Raw genomic sequence first — 13,877 nt, 5'->3', positions numbered from 1 at the left:
GGAATTTCAGCTTCTGTTCAAAATTCCACCATAAAAATCTGGTATTAAGTTTGATACTTTTGTTCCATAAGATGGACAAGAACTAAAAAAAAGTGTGAAACGGGAATACATGCACACTAAGTGGTTTTATTTTGGCCCCACATGTTTTGAAAAGCTTGTACTGCCACCATACTTTACCAGATGAGCTTAATGAATCCATAACTTTGGCCCAGTCAAGTTGCTACCAGCATGCTTTCACATAAAAAAACTACACAGATTCTATAGCTGAAGAATAATGTTATAAATCCAGCATTTAAAATATTTTAATAACCAATTTACTCTTAAAATTAACAATATTAGAGCAGAATAAATTTATATTTCATCAAAAGCTTTCTTACTGAGTTTCAATTGCAAGACGGCTTTCAACGCATTCAAAATAAGTCTACAAACCGTTTTTTGTGGGTTTTTGTTTTGTTTGTTTTTGTTGGTGGTGGTGGGGTTTTTTTGTTGTTGCTTTTGTTTGTTTGTTTTAATACAGTCCTTAAAGTGAATCCTTCCTGTATAACTTCCGAGAACAATGAAGGGGTGGCTGACAGTAAAGAGCAGGACAGAAGTTATGCATCACACAAGAGCTTTGCCAAATGTTCTACTCGCACATATTTAGGATGCAGTTGCAAGGCACAGCCGAGCAGCTCCAACAGTTTGCCCCCTACTGTCTCCTCCTGCTTACGAACAGAAAATTCTGCTCTGTTCACTGGGCCCTTCTGCTGAGGTTTTTCAATTAAAGCTCCCTGTGGGCTACCAAGGGATAAGCAGCAGAGCCTGCACAAGGAGGCACGAAGGAGCAGCATGGGGCTAGGAACCATAGGATAAAGAAGGGAGAGGGGCAAAAAAAAGAGAAGACATTTTCCATTTCAGGCATGTCAAACCACTGCTCCACTTTAAGCTGTAGTTTTAACTTAACCCGCATACTTAAGGCATGGAAAACTTTTTGGACTCAGTACAAAGAAAGTGCACGCTTCCTTGCAAAATGAACTTTTCTTTCATGTGCATTTCAACTCCTATTTCCCAGACCAGATTTAATGCCTCTTGCATGCCTACTATGCTCACAACAGCTGTCTCCTGCTGTTAGCACACCAAGTGATCTCGTTTTGCTGCTTAAATTCCTTTCTTAAAACTTGCTTCTTTTGCTTGATCATCCTGTGTTGACCTCCTTCAGTACTTTAGTCTTAGATTTTTCCAGTTTCTTCTTACCCCTGCCCGTATCAACTGAATATATACTGTAAGATTTTCCAGACATAGCAAAGACACAACAAAAAAAACAAACAGAAAATCCAACCACACTATGGCCATATTAAAAAAAAAAAAAAAATCACAAACTTCCTAGAAAAAGCTAAACTTAAATGGTTAAACTACAATATATAACACATCATGTATTTGTAAAGAAAAAAATTATTCGCTAAAGTGTCTACAATATTCCCTTAAGCCAGCACTCTCTGATGTCTTTATAAATGACTTAGACTCAGGACTTCAGGGATTGCACAGTAAGTTTGCTGACACCACAAAAGCGGGAGGAGCTGTCAACACTCTCAAGGGCAATCTGGACAAACTGGAGAACTGGGCAATCACGAACTGCATGAAGTTCAACAAGGGCAAGGGCCGAACTTTGCATCTGTGACACGACAATGCTGGCTGTACATACAGACCGGGGGACAAGATGCTGGAAAGCAGCTCTGTGGAGAGGGATCTGGGGGTTCTGGTAAATGGCAAGTTGAACACGAGCCAGCAGTGTGCCCTGGCAGCCAAGAGGGCCAACCATGTCCTGGGGGCATCAAGCACAGCATTGCCAGCTGGATGAGGGAGGTGACTGTCCTGGAGCACTGTGTGCAGTTCTGGGCACCACAGGATAAAAAGGATATAAAGCTACTGGAGAGTGTCCAGAAGAGGGTCACAAAGTTGGTAAAGGGTTTGGAAAGGAACCCCGTATGAGGAGTGTCTAAAGTCACTTGGTATGTTCTGCCTGAAGAAGAGAAGACTGAGGAGAGACACCTCATCATGGTCTACAGCTGCCTCACAAGGGGAGGAGGAAGGGTAGGCACCAAACTCTTCTCTTTAGTGAGCAACGACAGAAACTGAGGGAATGGCAGGGAGATGTGCCAGGGGAGGTTCTGGTTCTGGTTGGACATTAGGAAAAGGTTCTTCACCCAGGGGGTGGTGGAGCACTGGAACAGGCTCCCCAGGGAGGTGTCACAGCCTCAAGATTGACAGTGTTCAAATAGAGACTGGACAACACCCTCAAACACATGGTGTGAACTGTGGGGTTGTCATATGCAGGGACAGGAGTTGGACTCAATGATCCTTGTGGGTCCTTTTCAACTCAGGACATTCTATGATTCTACTTAATCTGAATAGTGGATTCTTAGAACTCCATGATAACTAAGGATGAAAATGGTATTTTATGGAAAAAACAGGGTTTTCTCATTCAATAAAAGAATAAGTTTTAAGTTAAACAATCTTAGACCAGCTTTGGGGCATAATTTCAAAAATTCCTATCAAATAAGGTATGAAAATTCAAGTACAAGAGAAATTACCACTAAGATAGATTTTTTAAGTATCCTAACCAAGCACAGACTTTGTGAGAAGAACACTTCTGAAGTGTCTATTATAGAAAAATTCAACATATTTGCTCTTGATCAATTTTCTTTGCAAGTTATGCTTGTTACTTAAAATATCAATTCCTCTCAAAAAGTAATCTCTGTGAGCCTGCAGATACTCACATTTTTTTTCACAGTACACAACACATCCATATTAGATTGGGCCTATGGCCATACAAATTTGAGTTAAATTATAAGTGAGAACAGCAAGTGAGATTCGAGGTTATACTGCTAGTCCTGCATAGAGCTGACTCCTCACTGCTGTCAGATAATTAATATGAACTCTTAGCCCTAATAATGTGACTTTAAAGAATCAGAGTAGCATTACACATGTTTAGAAAGATGTACTTTCAGTATGCTCACACATGTCATGTAAGACATTGCACTAATGTATTACTGATGACTGAAATTGCACATAACTAATTGTAAGGATATGGCTGTGTTTAAATTTAAAAATGTTATTTTATAAAAAAAGTTATAATGTAGCAATTGCACATTAAAGTTTTTTAAATTAATAATTAATAGCTTAATTTTATAATATACCGGTTTAGAATGTTAACAATAAGACCCACAATTATTATTGTTACTTAGCTCTTGCCTGGATATTTTGAAGTGTATCACCACATTACAGCTAAATATTTTATAAGCGAAATAACTAAGTAAAGTAATCAACTATGTGACATCCTTAAATTTACAGCCTCAATCTGACATGGCTGTAGTGACATGGAGAATTGCATCACAGTAATGTCTGGCTACTGTTCAAACTCTTTTCACTTCTCTTCTCTCGCACCTTATTCATCACTTCTCTTTCCACTTTTCCTTTCTTGCTCACGTGTACACAGTTGTAAACGTGTATCTAATGCAGGTTCTAAGGGCAGGGTGGTCAGGATTAGGGAGGACGAACTGCATCGCTCCCTCAGACCTGACCCCTGCTCATCAGCTCAGTCCATGAAATCACACTTCCAGTCACTCATCAGAAATTCTTTGCCCATTAAAAGAATCATAGAATGGGCAATCAGACCACTCTTATTCAAATGTCATGAGTGTGTGAAACAGATCTTGACATTTTAAGTACTTAATTAAGAGCAATTAAAAGTACCTCTGAGGACTTATGAGCTAAAGTGGAACTTAAACCTTTCTTAGCAGAGTGTGTGTTTCTGTTCACACTTGTCAGAGAGAATGGTCCCAAAGTCACTTTTTCATTGTTACGTTAACCCCCACTATCATCCACGTCCTTCAAATGCAGAATCATTTCTACACTACAAAGGTCATTGGTTCTGTTTTATGGTTTAATTCTCTTAGTAAACATAACCTGCTCGATTTTTTAAAACTTAAACAGTATTAGAGTTTTCAAATTTAAAATAATTGCGATGGATTGTAAGCAAATTTAGAGCTTAAAATAGATTGTCCAGACTTTGAACTAACTTTATATTATCCTAAAGACCAAAACCATTAACTTCTAATGCAACTGGTAACTTTACATGGAACTTGTGAATATAAAGTGAGAGAAAGGCTAAGACAATTAAAAAAATCAAGAACCAGATATTTCTTCAATGTTGAATCACAAATGAAAACGAAAAAATTCACAAGACACATGAAAGGCCATACACCTTTTTCTAACTCACAAAACCAGAAAAAGGTACATTTTTTCTTTCATACGTCCCCACTGTCTCTATCTCTCTTTTTCTCCTTATACATATTCGTAGGTATCCTGATATATTTTACTGAGGGGACAAAGAGCGAGCTAAAATAAGCACTTTATCTTGTGTATTGGATGAGAAACTTTTTGATATTTATACTATCTCCAGAGAAGAGTACAGAAAACCTATTGAACAACAAGACTACATCTTTAAATTATTCAAATAAATGCAAACCAAAAAATCCAAAGATACAAAGAAAACATTTACATGTGCTTTTTTTCAAATTTTTCTCTCACCCATTGAGAAAGTACTGTTTTAGTGTTGACTCTTGGATACAACCAAGTTGTGAACTACAGGATACTTAATCAATAGACTAACCAGGATCTATTGTAATGTATGGAAACCGTTGCGTTGTCCTAAAACAACAAACAAGACAGGAAGAAAATGAAAGGATCACACACACTGGAAATGTTTGGCCTTATTGTCTAAATGGAAGCTTCTGAAAACAATAGACTTTTATCCTGAATTAGTAAAAATATGTATGGTTTGCTCAAAAAGAAAATATTTTAATTTTAAGGTAAATCTTATCAAGAACTTTTAATTCAAGCTAATTTTAAATTTCTTCTAATAGTACAATGCCTGAGAAAATTTGACTTGGGTCACTTCCAATAGGGAAGCTCATCTCCATCACCAATCGTTTCCCTAATGCAGGGGTAGTTAATTTCAAATGTTAATGATAGGTCACTAAAATAAACTTGCTGTATTGCCATTTTAAAACCAAACAAAAATATACACTTAGAAAAAGAAATTGATCCTTATGAGGGTAGGTTTTTGTCTTCACTGAACACACATTGGCCACGAGTAAATATGTTCCTAACTATGGTACATAAAACTAGGTGGCATGTAGCAATGTCATAAAAGCTGTTGCTTTTTCATTTTCAAATTAAAAATTGCAAGGTGACTCTTCCCTGAGCAGTCTTTTCTTCAGCATCAGAAATAAAATAACAACAGTAAATCTTTTCTGTTGACTTTTGCTAACCAAACATCGGATATCAAGTAATTTTACATTTCTTGGCCAGTTTATGTAAAATTCTACAAAGCAGTCTTCAGGGCCAGCAGCTTATCAACTAAAACCTTGATACACATTTAAGACACTAAATGTATAATGTTTCAGAAATCCTGAAAAAAATTGATATGCACTGTTAACATTAATTTAACTCATTTTTCCTTTGTCAAAAAATATAAGCTGTGACAAAAACAGCTGAACTTTAAACACAGCTAATTTTTAAATTATTCTGTTACTACAATATATGTCTTGAGTTTTGAGTGTATCAATAAATATTAGATAACAAATGAGAGAAAAAGTAGATTCTTCAGAAATAAAAAAAATAGAAAATAAAGTGATAGACAAGGAAAATAATTCCATACTTAAATCTGAGACTGCTAAAAGCAACATAATGGTTAACCTGGAATCAGACGTATCTCTGTACTTCATTGCTTGTCGTCAATTCTGAAAACAAAGCACTCACTTATTTTCTACATAGACTACATTCCATTTCCATAAAATGGAAATGAAATGTAAACCTGGGGCATGATTATCCCACAGACATTTGCAAGTTTATCTCTTCCCCTTACGGATATTGCACAGGTTATTCATACTTGCGGCCATTCCCCATGCCACATATTAAAATAAATGTGCAACTCTCCTTGTGAGGTTTGTGCTTGAAACAAACATTCCCTCCTGCATGTTGTCACCATGTTCTTAATACAGAAAAAACATGATGAATTTGAAAACTTCCTTATTAATACATATTTAAGCCATTTGCACTGTATCCCCCCAATAAAACAGAAATACCAATTTCTATTTGTAAAAGCTTCTTCACAGCGTAGCAGCAATATCAAACTATAAATATTTAATTGTTTATTTTTAATAATTTCTAAGAGAAAAGTGGATACACTGAAGCGAGATCTGCTATATAAATAACATGCAAGCAGCACATATTGAGCTTTCTCAATTCAGCAAAAGAAAAAAGCTACAAACTGGAAGTAGGAATGTGTTCAACAAAACACCAATTTAACAACATGAAACCTGTAACAGTAACCACTAGAAGGAGTTATGTGCCATAAGGAGTAATGTTACTATAAGGAGTAACTGTGCTACGTTTTGGAAAACAGCATCTAATTAAGGGTCCATCTCCATCCCTCCCCCTTAAGGGTCCATCTCCATTGCTCCCCCATATACAGGGCTTTGTTTTACATAGGTAATACAGACACATCCCTAAACACATGGCCAAAAGAAACATCTGCACAGACGTGCCCACAAAAAAAAAATCAGAAAGAAAACACCTAAGTGATAGTATGAGAAATTATCTAATGCTTTGCTGTTAGGGCATGAAACTATGATCAAAACCTAAACAGGAAAGCAGTGAGTTTTGGTGAGATTTTAGTTGAAACAGAATGCCATGTGCACACACCCACGACAAGATTTGGCACACAAATCCCCAACATCAAACACACACGTCTATCCAGTAAACAAACGTCTATGTGATTTTACTTTTGAATGACCAACTGCACACAAAGAAAATTTGAAAGTAAAACACGGCAAAATGTATTGCAGTAAATATACAGAAAAATTTTAAACCAGCAAATATAATCCAACTCCTAATTAAAGAAAAAACAAATGAAAACTGCTTATAGGTGATGCAGGGACACAATTTAAGAAAGTCTTAAAAGTGAAACTGCCCATGAAGTTACTCGGAATAGTCCCATAAAAAGAGAGTACCTTAACTCGGAAGTCAAGACCTTTACAAAACATATGCTGTATGCTTACATTTTGAAAGAAAATATGCTGAATTGCACCTATTTTTAAATTATTAGCCTTTACAATTATTATCTACTTTAGAAAAGTGAACAGACCATATTATGCTGCAAGTTCTACAAGATCAAAAAATTATGATGGGCAAAAAACACTTATAAACATAGGAACTTTTTTAACTGCTACAGGATATAACAGAGCTCTAAAACCTAATCTTCAATAAATTTTTATGTCTACACATAATTAGTCAATAAATTAGGACCAAATTAAAAAAAAAAAAGCTTTCCCGTGTGTAAGAAAATCAAAAGCACTACATAATAACCCTCCATACACCAATTTATTCATGTTCACAGTAGCTCCTTTCCCTCTTTGATATGGAGTACATTAAATAACATGTCTATTCAACATGTACTGTATACAGTAAGAGGGAGTAAGATCTGGAATCATTTATCTGCAATACCAAGCCAACAGTGTCATGTGTCTCTTCCCTAGAAAGCAATCAGTCAGAATACTACACCAATTCCCCCAGTTTCTTTTTTAATTGAAATCCTTTGAATTAATCTATTAAATCTGAACAAGCTCAGAACACTGAAACATGAAAGAGACAAGAAAATTGGAAGAGAAATCATATAACCATTTTGGTTGGAAGAGACCCTCAAGATCATTGAGTCTAAACATAACCTAACTCCAGGACTAAACCATGTTCCTAAGAATCTTGTCTATTCTCCTTTTAAACACCTCCAGGCATGGTGACAATAGCGATTGTGGAAATAGTCCAGACATTTTTACACAAACTTCTTCTACATGTTCAGCCTCAACACAGACAATACAGAGAAATCTGAGCATTAAATCCTTTGGAAGTCTCAAAACCAGAATCTTAAGAACTTCACAAGACAACAAGATTAAAATCTATACCTAAACCAGGATGCACTATGCCATCTAAAAATAAAATTGCAAGGCACCGTAGGTAGAGGAAGGTGTTTACTGAGGAACAGTTTATCTCAAAATAAACAAACTAAGGAGCTGATACATAGTCTCCAAATAATTAATACTCATCATATGCAATTACATTTAATAACAAGGGGCAGGGTTGGGAGGGGTGGTGAGGAGGGGGAAGGAAAAGACAAACAGTGTAATGCTCCAAGTATCCTGCTTTAACTGGCACAACTTTTTCCAATAACTACAAAAACTCCAAGAAGAATGTGTCTTTAATCTGATTTGTACAGCTGGCAATAATTTGCAATGATACTTCATAGTCTGATGAACATGAAATGCTCAAATGGAAGACTCAAAACATATTGTGCAATGCCTAATGATACAGACAGAAAATCAAAAGCCATTGTTTTATGCCCACTCAGTCTAAATTACCTCCTCTCAACTGAAATTTGCCTGCTTTTGGTTTATTAAAACGTAAAATGCAGTTCCTTAACCACCTTTAAATGTCAGTTATTACATTTCAGCTAAGGGTCAGTAAGTTTCAGAGGAATAGTTAACTCAAGCTGTGATCATCTGTCTATATTCAAACACAGATACACCAACCTAACACCTGAAAACCTATGTAGGTTCTCAGAGAACAGAGGTGCTAAAGAAAAGTACTTGGCAGTAGCTCACCAGGATAAATGCTTTCCACAACAGTTGTCTCTAAATACCACCTCTTAAAAGGTGGCTTGGGAAATAAATAAATTACATAAAGAATTATCCTGACAGAACCTGAAGGTTAATTTTGTGTAAAGGCATGTATGACGACACTCTGCAAAAGAGGAGACGGAATTTAAGGTAACCTTTCCAGTAAATAGAAAAGTCTCTGGTAAGAAAAAAAAAGTAATAAAATAAAGGTTTAGGATAGACTACGAAAAATAACCTTTCAGCCTGGCAGGACAGAAGCAACTGAAATCACCACACATTGGTGAGATGGAAAATGAGTCACATACCAATAAAATAACTTCTTAAATCTAAAGTGTTTTAATAAGGTAGAAAGATAGCCTTTTGTGGAAACTAAATCCACACTAGCAACTTTTAATATTTAAACTAATTAGTAAATATGTGCCACCACTCAGGAAGAAGGGTAGTCCAAAATACTCAGCCTTCATTCACTTCATTTAGTCAATGAATAATTATGAACTATAAAATTATTCTAGGGATTTTTGCAACTGTACAGAAGCCAATGAATGAAATATATCAAATTCTTCTCTGATGCAGCTATTTAGGGACATTTTTTCCTAGAGTAATCTTGGAACTGGTTAGGTAGACTGCACAATTCTCTCTAAACAGCACTGTTTTCAGTATAGTCAGTGAGGACAGAACTAGATAAGAGATCCAACCAAGACAGGTTTATCTACTGCACTTAGTTAACTGTTCAATAGGAAAGATTTCTCACTTGACACACAACACAAAAAGACCACAGTGTGATGCCAAGGCAGTCTAGGCTGTACAGCCATAAAAAAATGGCATCCAATACTTCAAGTAATATCTGCCTGTCTTGAATCAAGACAGTGGAATGGGTTCAAAACCTCCATAAAACAGAGGCAAAAGTCTTCTCTAGTTTAAAGAGTCAGCCATAAGCCTTTACCATTTAGTGGTTTTCAATGTTGCTCTTCATAATGTATGAGAGAGGTTTGAACACCTTCAGAAAACTCACAGGAGTTTCCTTCTCTACTTACCTTAAACAGGGGGCAGGTATAAGAAAGTCCTGAATTATAGTTTGATTTAAGATAATTCAACACCTGCAGAAGCTCTTAGAGCTCTGCAAGGTATGAGCCACAACATTACCAAATTTGAGCTCTCAAATGTCTGCTGAATTAATTGTAATCCAAGACCCTTGGCTATTTTCTTCCCTCATTCTTTCATTCCATTCTTTACTGGAGAAACGAGCTGAGGAAAGCTGCCAGTGGATTTTCAGTCCCCACAGAACAAAAGAGTTTATAGAAAAACTAAGATTATAGAAATCTTAATAATAATTTTTGCCTTCTTATGTCTCTAGGCAGAAATACAGTGCAATACAGCAAGAGCTAAACTACAAGCTTCACTTCATAATTAGTATTTTTAAGTGAATTACTGTAAGCAATAAGTTTGTGTGAATTCTAGCTGGTTTTGAGAGCAATCGGAATGAGGTCACAACATATGCAGTTGGGAAAACTACAGTCTTTATTTCCTTCAAGTAATAATAGAAAACAAACAAACAAACAAACAAACAAAGGGTAATAATAGTGTAAATGGTGGAACAAGGCCTAGCACGTGACTAAAGAAATGTAGAAAAGAAAAGGGAAAGTGAGGACTTGGCTTTCAGGAAAAATGCCGCAAGATAAGCATTTGGCTACGCATTTTCATAATTTATTAAGGAAAGAAAACCCTACAAGTTAGAGAATAAAATTAAGACTTAAAGTTTAGAGTATTATCTTGACTTTATTTATTTATTTATTTATTTATTTTTTAACCACAGAACAAACTACTGAGTCAGAAAGGCCCTTAACGTTCCATGCTTTTCAGTTATTATAATCTCAAATATTTTACAAGAAAAAGCAAGCAGTTCTTATTTCTACAATGGCTTTTCAGTGATTTTTTTCATTGGGATTATAATACTTTCACTAAATGATGCCTGCTACACTGCAGGACATAGAAAGATACAGTATTGTAGTGTTACATACAAGATACTTAGAAGAACTCTAAACCAGTGGAATCCAAATGTAATGTCATTATTAAAAATACTTATGAATTGCATACCTAAGACATATTTTGAAACACTATGAAAAAAGACAGTTTTAGTGTTCTTACATATGTTTATATGTGTATTGTATGTGATTATTTAAAAAAAAAAAAAAATCCCCAGTAGCTTTTTTATTTACTTTATGTAAAACACATCTTTATTTTCTATACTTCTAGCCATCAGAAAGATAAACAGCAGCATGTTGGGTGTCAAGAGGGACTGAAAACTTAGGACTCAGGGCCAACTGGGTGATGGACAGTACACAATCAATTATTAAGGACTCTAAGATCATCTAGTAACACTTTTTCCATTAAAGTGGAAAGCACGGTATATATTGAGAACATCAGGCAGATTTGATCTACAGTCAATGAAAACAAACAAACAAAACAAACCAAACAAAAAAAACAAACAAAAACCACACAGCAAATGAAAAACACCAAACCCACAACACATGCTGAAGCAATGCAGTGTGGTTCAGTATAAGAGAGTCAGCAGGAACAGAGAGCAGAACGTTAACCAGATGGGGGGGAAGAGAAAATGAAATTATATTAAACCTACTAACAATGTTAAGAATTTTCATTAATTAATTTTTTTATTTTTTTTTTTTAATCATTATAAAGGTTGCTAGAAATTGACTAGAAGCTCAAGTGTTTAAACAATAGGTCATGTCATCAAATTAAGGTCACTGTGATATCTTGGCTGTTTTTTCAAGCGACTAGTTGAACACCTTATTGCTTTGTCTTTTTTTTTTCTCCTCCCCCCAGTGGTATACTTTCACAAGTTTATAATAGTTGGAAAAATACTAAATTCAACACACGAGTTACCATAAAGTGTGCTGGAGAAAACAGCAAAGAATAATCAATTCTAACACACAGACTAAATTTATGCCTTCAAGACAATTCACTAAATCTTTTCTTAATATAAACAACTCTTTCAAAAAGGAGTCTGAAAAACTGGCAATATTAGGACATCAGAGCTCACATACGGCATATTTCCTAGCTGTCTTCTAATGTAGAAAGACTTAGCTATCTGGAAGATACTTGGAAAGACTGAAATAAAACTCAGCATAAAACTTCTAATAGAACAAGTTTACTGTTGCTGATAACATCAATCAATGAAAGAAAAGTAATTACTAAAGTCAGTTTAAAATCTGTTTTGTTCTCTTGTGAAGAGGAAATATCACAAAGTTATGACAAAGAATTAAGTATTAAGCAGCATGAAAACTTCAAGTTGCATTTGCGTGTGCTGTCTAGACTGGTATGTTAATATGAACACTGAGACAAAGAAACATGACCAACAGTGTTCAGCTTAAAAGACAAACCTGAGGATGAGAGCGTGACTCCAGTGGGTGACTAAGAACTGCAAGTGCACAATGAGGACTAAAGTTGGCACCCAAACACAAAAAAGTGAAAGCAACATGCTTATCAAGTTTCTCCTGCAAAAATACCAGAGCCGCAAGGGCCTTTTACCAACAAAACAGTAAAACGTCAGAAAGAAACCATAAAAACTTTGTTTACTGTGAAGATGTTGCTTGGCATTCATCTTATATAACTATAGCGATCTAAATTCAGTTGTTTGAATTTACACTATTCACCTAGGTCCCTTGAAAGACAAAAGAACCTTGAGAAAGGTCTCTCTCATTTCTGAAGGGACTGAAAGGTCCTTGGAAAATCCTTAATTCTCCTCAGTAACAACAGAGGAAGTCTCAATGACTTCATCAGGGTGCCTCATGATGTTAGGACTATGCTACTTCAGCGACAGAATCCTCTCTCCATACACTGTCCCACCATCTTCTGTCAGGTTTAACAAACTAACTCTGACATAAAACAAATGAAACTGGAGGGGAAGACGTGGTCCACCTCATCCTGTGGCTACATGACTAATGATCCAGTGTGGGAGGAGAAGAAACAGAAGGAACGTGTGCTCAGAGACAGGAAGGACCAGTGCTTCATTTTGGCACCTCACTACTAGATCAGCTTAGTCTTAACATCAGCTCAAGTTCTTAGACTGCAAGAACTAACTTTTAGAGGGCTACAGTCAAATAAAAGACACTCCTGAAGATTGTACTTATTTTGACCCTTTTTCTGGGTTAATAACCAGCCTTTTCTTCACACTTGATTACAATCATATGGTAAGAAATTAGCACCTTCCAGCTCAGCTATTGAAATAAAAAGAACAGGGAGGAAAAAAAAGGGGTACATTTTCATAGAAACAGTATTGCATCAGCTGGGAAGATCTTCAGATATCTTTTTAAGTACAGAAAGGTCACCTCAGAAGTCATAAGGGCATCTGAGAGATACAGCAAGAACGCATATCAAAAGGCCACTGGCAGGGAACAGTAGTTGTCTGCTCAGCCTCTGCAGCAGGAGTAATACAGCTAAATAACCCCAAGGTAAGAAATTAAAATAAGCACAGTCAACTAATAATTATGGAATCAACAGACAAACATGAATTTTTTTGTGTGCAGCTTCTTTAGTAAAAGCAAACAGCAAAGAGCTGTGCACTCCTGATATGTTAAAAGCAAACAAACAAAACAAAAAAAAAAAAAAACAACAAACAAACAAACAAAATTTACTTCTATTTCCATGACATTCAGAAATAAAGCCTTCTGAAATTTCCAGCTTCCATAAGGCTATTCTAAACCTCATAAAACAGATTTCAAGGCATACAACTCCACCCCAATATTTGGCAAAGAAATAATTGAAACAAGAATAAAATCGAGATACAAAATAAAATGATACAGATGTCTATTTTTAGCCATACATACACATGTAGAAAAACTTTTAGACTATATATTTTAAAAAACTGTTTCCTAACTGTTACAAAACAACATACAATGTATATAAAATCAAACAGAAAACTGTGTTTAATATATGCAACAAGTTTTAGAGAGAAAATATGCATAAAACTGGCTGACAGGTCAATTATTCATTTTCAAACAATACAATTCAATTTTATTATACAGGAAGAATATCACATGATAATACACCTTCACGAAGTTTCCTATGGACAACTAAAAGACGAGATTTTGCTCCTGTATTCGCTTCACTGTTTGCTACACATGCAATTAGCAACCTTTGCATGAG

General features: G+C 35.6%; 1 protein-coding gene across 4 annotated transcripts in view; it reads right to left on the bottom strand.

Moving 5' to 3' along the window:
- The window catches only part of TDRD3 (tudor domain containing 3), a 99,735-nt gene that overhangs the window by 8,269 nt on the left and 77,589 nt on the right, over positions 1 to 13,877 (bottom strand). The gene's annotated exons all lie outside the window — the stretch shown is intronic.

The sequence above is a fragment of the Columba livia genome, chromosome 1, assembly GCF_036013475.1.
Source record: "Columba livia isolate bColLiv1 breed racing homer chromosome 1, bColLiv1.pat.W.v2, whole genome shotgun sequence".
Lineage (NCBI taxonomy): Eukaryota > Metazoa > Chordata > Aves > Columbiformes > Columbidae > Columba > Columba livia.
This window is presented reverse-complemented; position numbering and strand designations above follow the sequence as displayed.